The following is a 6,000-nucleotide window of genomic DNA, read 5'->3' on the forward strand; positions in this document are numbered from 1 at the left end:
ACCCACTGAGACACAGCGGGCAGTGGGAGGCCAGAGTGCTACCCACTGAGACACAGCGGGCAGTGGGAGGCCAGAGTGCTACCCACTGAGACACAGCGGGCAGTGGGAGGCCAGAGTGCTACCCACTGAACACAGCGGGCAGTGGGTGGCCAGAGTGCTACCCACTGAGACACGGCGGGCAATGAGAGGCCAGAGTGCTACCCACTGAGACACAGCGGGCAGTGGGAGGCCAGAGTGCTACCCACTGAGACACAGCGGGCAATGGGAGGCCAGAGTGCTACCCACTGAGCCACGGCAGGCAGTGGGAGGCCAGAGTGGTACCCACTGAGACACAGCGGGCAGTGGGAGGACAGAGAGCTACCCACTGAGACACAACGGGCAATGCGAGGCCAGAGTGCTACCCACTGAGACAGGGCGGGCAGTGGGAGGCCAGAGTGCTACCCACTGAGACAGGGCGGGCAGTGGGAGGCCAGAGTGCTACCCACTGAGACACAGCGGGCCGTGGGACGCCAGAGAGCTACCCACTGAGACAGGGCGGGCAGTGGGAGGCAAGAGAGCTACCCACTGAGACAGGGCGGGCAGTGGGACGCCAGAGAGCTACCCACTGAGCCACGGCAGGCAGTGGGAGGCCAGAGTGCTACCCACTGAGACACAGCGGGCAGTGGGAGGCCAGAGTGCTACCCACTGAGACACAGCGGGCAGTGGGAGGCCAGAGTGCTACCCACTGAGACACAGCGGGCAGTGGGAGGCCAGAGTGCTACCCACTGAGACACAGCGGGCAGTGGGAGGCCAGAGTGCTACCCACTGAGACACAGCGGGCAGTGGGAGGCCAGAGTGCTACCCACTGAGACACAGCGGGCAGTGTGAGGCCAGAGTGCTACCCACTGAGACACAGCGGGCAGTGGGAGGCCAGAGTGCTACCCACTGAGACACAGCGGGCAATGAGAGGCCAGGGTGCTACCCACTGAGACACAGCGGGCAGTGGGAGGCCAGAGTGCTACCCACTGAGACACAGCGGGCAGTGGGAGGCCAGAGTGCTACCCACTGAGACACAGCGGGCAGTGGGAGGCCAGAGTGCTACCCACTGAGACACAGCGGGCAGTGGGAGGCCAGAGTGCTACCCACTGAGGCACAGCGGGCCGTGGGAGGCCAGAGTGCTACCCACTGAGACACAGCGGGCAATGAGAGGCCAGAGAGCTACCCACTGAGGCACAGCGGGCCGTGGGAGGCCAGAGTGCTACCCACTGAGCCACGGCAGGCAGTGGGAGGCCAGAGTGCTACCCACTGAGACACAGCGGGCAGTGTGAGGCCAGAGTGCTACCCACTGAGACACAGCGGGCAGTGGGAGGCCAGAGTGCTACCCACTGAGACACAGCGGGCAATGAGAGGCCAGGGTGCTACCCACTGAGACACAGCGGGCAGTGGGAGGCCAGAGTGCTACCCACTGAGACACAGCGGGCCGTGGGAGGCCAGAGTGCTACCCACTGAGACAGGGCGGGCAATGAGAGGCTGCAATCCCAGTGGAATGAAGAGGAGCGAAGACGATCAGAGCCCGCTGCCCGGGCCCGCTGCCCACTGCCTGTAACCGGCTGTGGTGAGCTGAGAGAGGCTGCCCCGCCGCCAATCCCCGGCCGGCCGACCCCTCCCCCGAGTGGCGGCGGCCCCGGCGCGGGCGTTCATTACCTGAAGGGGAGGCGCGCCCTCCGCTGCTGCTACAACCCAAACGCCATCTTCGGGTGGCAGGAATGGCGGCGGGGGGAGGGAACAGATCCCCCAAGTCAAAACCCCGGCCCGACTGTCACCCGGGAAACAGCCCAGGGCCCGCTCCGCCCCCCCCAAACCCCGGCTTCACTCAGTCAACGGCGGGCCCCCCTCGCACCCTCCACCGCCACCGCCCCCTGCAGCTCAGCGGCATCTACTGCAGCGCACCGGCCGACAAGTATCCAGGCTGAGCAAGGGGAGGGAGGAATGCTGCAAGTACCTCAGCAACACTGCAAACAAAGGGGGGGTTATTTTGGGGTGTATTTTCAGCATGTTGTGTTCTTGTTTCAGGGTTCAAGCTTTTGCAGTTTTCTTTCTTTGTAAGTTTTCAAGGAAATCAGCTGTAAGGTGTTTTGCAAAAACTCCAGCTTGGATATTGCTGAAAGGAGAGACTTTTCATCTTGCACTCACCAGGACAAATGCAAGAATACCAAATTTCAAACAATTGCAACAATTTATGCTACTGGAGAAAAGGATGTTGCTTTTGAGTCACTTGTGATTGGCTGAGGGATTGTCACAGAGACAGCAACTGGAAGTTAGCTGTAGGCTCCGTAGGCAATTCAAAAAAAAGCACAAGGCTTGGACATATTGCTTTAGTTTGCAAAGATCAGAGCCCAGCTCATGAACATATATCTATTCTAGAAAGTGTAAACAAGCCATGTTATGGCCCAGCTGATTATCCTGAATTAATTGTTAGTGTAGCTTTTAGCGCACTCAGGATAGTTCAGCGCACTCAGGATAGTTCAGCAAGTGCTGCCCAGTCACATCTAATAATAGGTATTAGAATCACATCTAATAATAGATATTTTGTTTTGGGATTAACGAGGTCTGGTTGGGTACGGTCTGCCCTCTGCCTTTTACGAATAACTGAAGGAATATGGTTTTTGATTTGATCAGCCAATCACCAGGGTGTACGGCCTACACTCGGCAAAAAGGCTTCGCAACAAAAAGTTGCAAACTTCTTTTTTTATATATAAATTTAGAATACCCGATTCATTTTTTCCAATTAAGGGGCAATTTAGCATGATCAATTCACCTACCCTGCACATCTTTGGGTTGTGGGGGCGAAACCCATGCAAACACGGGGAGAATGTGCAAACTCCACACGGCCAATGACCCAGAGCCGGGATAGAACCTGGGACCTCGGTGCCGTGAGGCAGCAGGGCTAACCGACTGAGCCACCGTGCTGCCCTAAGTTGCAATTTTCTAAAGGAGATATCCAATTTAGATTGTTACGACACCCTGGGCGAGTGTGTGGTCAATTCCAGCCCCACAGGCCCTGGAAGCCCAACACAAGTGAATTCGCCAAAGATTTCTGAGATCTTTGGCTCCTTGACTACCCCAATAACTTACAGGTACCAGATTTGTAAGTGAAACACAACAACGTTTTATTGATAACAAAAATAGAGATAAAACATGCAATACTTAAAATAGAATAATGCCCAGCTACTCCCCGTCCATTTACCATCCCACCCTCTACCAAAACACACACAAGACAGACACGTGCAGAGGGAGGGGTAAAAATAATAAGAGGATCAATAATTGGAAATTGAAAATTAATGTCCTTGCTTCGGATGTTGAAGTCGTTGCAGAAGTTAGGCTGTCCTCCCAGGATGCAGAGTGATTGACACCATTGGTTTGCATGCTAACGAGTATCTTCTGGCTGCACCATTCAGTCGGAACTCCCATGCTGTAGGATTCCCTTTGGAGAGTTACTTTAACTTGTATTTACCTGGGCCTTCACTAGAAGGTCCGCTTCTGGCCTGTTTAATTCCTACAGGTTTCCAACTCCACCAGAATGACTAAGAGCCTTACTGAAATAACAACAGATTTCCCCACATGAGATTTTAGAAAGTGGTTTTAAACAACTGACCCTGCTTTCAGCTGGTGGCTTGTCTGGATTTCCTTCAGATTTTCTTTGTCTGCCCGCAAACTCAGTTGTCATCCTGGGTTTTACTCTTACTTTATTTTCAAGCCTCACTGGAATGTCCTCCAGATTTACTGTGGAGAAAACAACCGCCATCCTGATGTTTTCAAGGGAGAGAGAAACTCAAGGAGCCTCCTTCAGCTCTGAGTTCAAAATGAAAACTAAGCTGGAAACATAGTCTCACAGAGAAAGGAACATTCCAGAGAAAAAACCTGACCAATCAGCACGATCCATTGATAAGGCCCGGCAATTTGAAATAGTCCATTAGCCAGCAGCCAAGTCCATCAAGCGGTGTTATCACTGATGTCAGAACATCCTGCTGGAGTTTCTTTCTTTTAAATTAAAGGTGAAGTTCATTTTAAAGGCATAGCCCCATGAACTGTACAGGTACAGAAGTTGAAATAATCAAAATTACAGAAATTAGAAGGAAAAGGAAAGGGACAGACAGGGATTAACAGGAGGATCCTTACAAGGTTGTATTAATTTTTTCCAAAAAAAAGTTTGTTTGACAAAAAATGGGTAATGTTGTTCATAACTAATGCCTCCAGAGTCCTTTCTCTCACCACCTACCTTCTCAGCTGAGTGTCAAAGATCCAATGGTACTATTTGAAGAAGAGTAGGGAGTTCTCCTGGTGTTAACGCCATCAGTTATCTCAGAATCTTAGGTTTGTGTGCCTTTGCCATTTGCAACTTGGCTGCTGCAGCTCCTCACATTGCAATAAGAGGCTTTCCTTCCAATGTGCTTCATTAGCTATGATGTGCTTTTGGACAAAAGCTTGTCAGAAAGATTGGGCTACTCAATATCCTGTCTCAGCTCTGTTGCTGCTGAACCTTTCACCATATAGAACCATATAATTCCTACAGTGCAGAAGGAGGCCATTCGGCCCATCGAGTATGCACGTCCCTCTGAAAGAACACCACATATCGGCCCACCTGACCCCCCTCCCCACCCTATCCCCGTAACCCCATGTAACCTGCACATCTTTTGACTCTAAGGGTGAATTTTTAGCATGGCTATTCCACCTTATTAATGATTTGGATAAGAATTCAGGAGGCCTGGTTCGTAGGTTTGCAGGTAACACCAGGTTTGGAGGCATAGTGGACAGTGAAGAAGGTTACTTAGGATGGCAATGGGACCTTGATCAATTGGGCCAGTGGGCCGATGAATGGCAGATGGAGTTTAATTTAGATAAATGTGAGATGATGCATTTTGGTAGATCAAATTGGGGCAGGACCTACTCAGTTAATGATAGGGAGTTGGAGAGAGTTATAGAACAAAGAGATCTAGGGGTACAGGTTCATAGCTCCTCGAAGTGGAGTTGCAGGTGGGCAGAGTGGTGAAGAAGGCATTCGGCATGCTTGGTTTCATTGGTTAGAACATTGAATACAGGAGTTGGGACATCTTGCTGAAGTTGTACAAGACATTAGTAAGGCCACACTTGGAGTACTGTGTACAGTTCAGGTCACCCTATTATAGAAATGATATTATTAAACTAGAAAGAGTGCAGGAAAGATTTACTATGATGCTACCGGGACTTGATGGTTTCAGTTATATTTGGAGGCTGGACAGACTGAGACTTTTTCCCCTGGCGTGTAGGAGGCTTAGGGGTGATCTTACAGAGGTCTATAAAATAATGAGGGGCATAGATAAGGTAGATAGTCAACATCTGTTCCCAAAGGTAAGGGAGTCTAAAACTAGCGGGCATAGGTTTAAGTTAAAAGGAGAGAGGTACAAAAATGTCCAGAGGGGCAATGTTTTTCACACAGAGGGAACGTGCTGTCAGAGGCAGTAGTAGAGGCGGGTACAATTTTGTCTTTTAAAAAGCATTTAGACAGTTATATGGGAAAGCTGTTTATAGAGGGTTATGGGTCAAATGCTGGCAACTGGGACTAGCTTGGTGGTAAAAACTGGGCCACATGGACAAGTTGGGCCAAAGGGCCTGTTTTCATGCTGTAAACCTCTATGAACGAACCTGCACATCTTTGGACACTAAGGGGCAATTTTTAACATGGTCAATCCACCTAACCTGCACATCTTTGGACATATGCAGGAACAATTTCTCAAAAGCACTCTTTCACTAACTTCAGCTGAGCCAGCCATAACTCTGTTACCTGAATCCTGCTCCTCCACAGACAACACCTTTATTTTCACCAACCTATGTTAGCAAATCAATTTGAAAATCCGATCATGTTCTTGGTCTGCCCAATCAGATCATTCGAGCCTCAACTTTGCATTCCTCTGGCTCTGCTCGCTCAATTCCTTTTTCCTTCCACTTTTGAAAGCTAATCTTTCAGTTTCTGTGGGTTGAATT

The 6,000-nt window shown here is 50.5% G+C and overlaps 1 protein-coding gene across 3 annotated transcripts in view; it reads right to left on the reverse strand.

Moving 5' to 3' along the window:
• ext2 (exostosin glycosyltransferase 2) overlaps positions 1-1,860 on the reverse strand; it is a 215,257-nt gene extending 213,397 nt beyond the window's left edge. The window contains exon 1 of one of the 3 annotated variants that reach the window (XM_072466636.1): positions 1,684-1,860. The gene's annotated coding sequence lies outside the window, so the exon portion shown is untranslated. The remainder of the gene's footprint in view (positions 1-1,683) is intronic. The other 2 variants (XM_072466637.1, XM_072466638.1) reach the window with 2 other exon arrangements.
• Between the last annotated feature and the right edge of the window lie 4,140 nt (positions 1,861-6,000).

Source organism: Scyliorhinus torazame, chromosome 10 (genome assembly GCF_047496885.1).
Source record: "Scyliorhinus torazame isolate Kashiwa2021f chromosome 10, sScyTor2.1, whole genome shotgun sequence".
Taxonomy (NCBI): domain Eukaryota; kingdom Metazoa; phylum Chordata; class Chondrichthyes; order Carcharhiniformes; family Scyliorhinidae; genus Scyliorhinus; species Scyliorhinus torazame.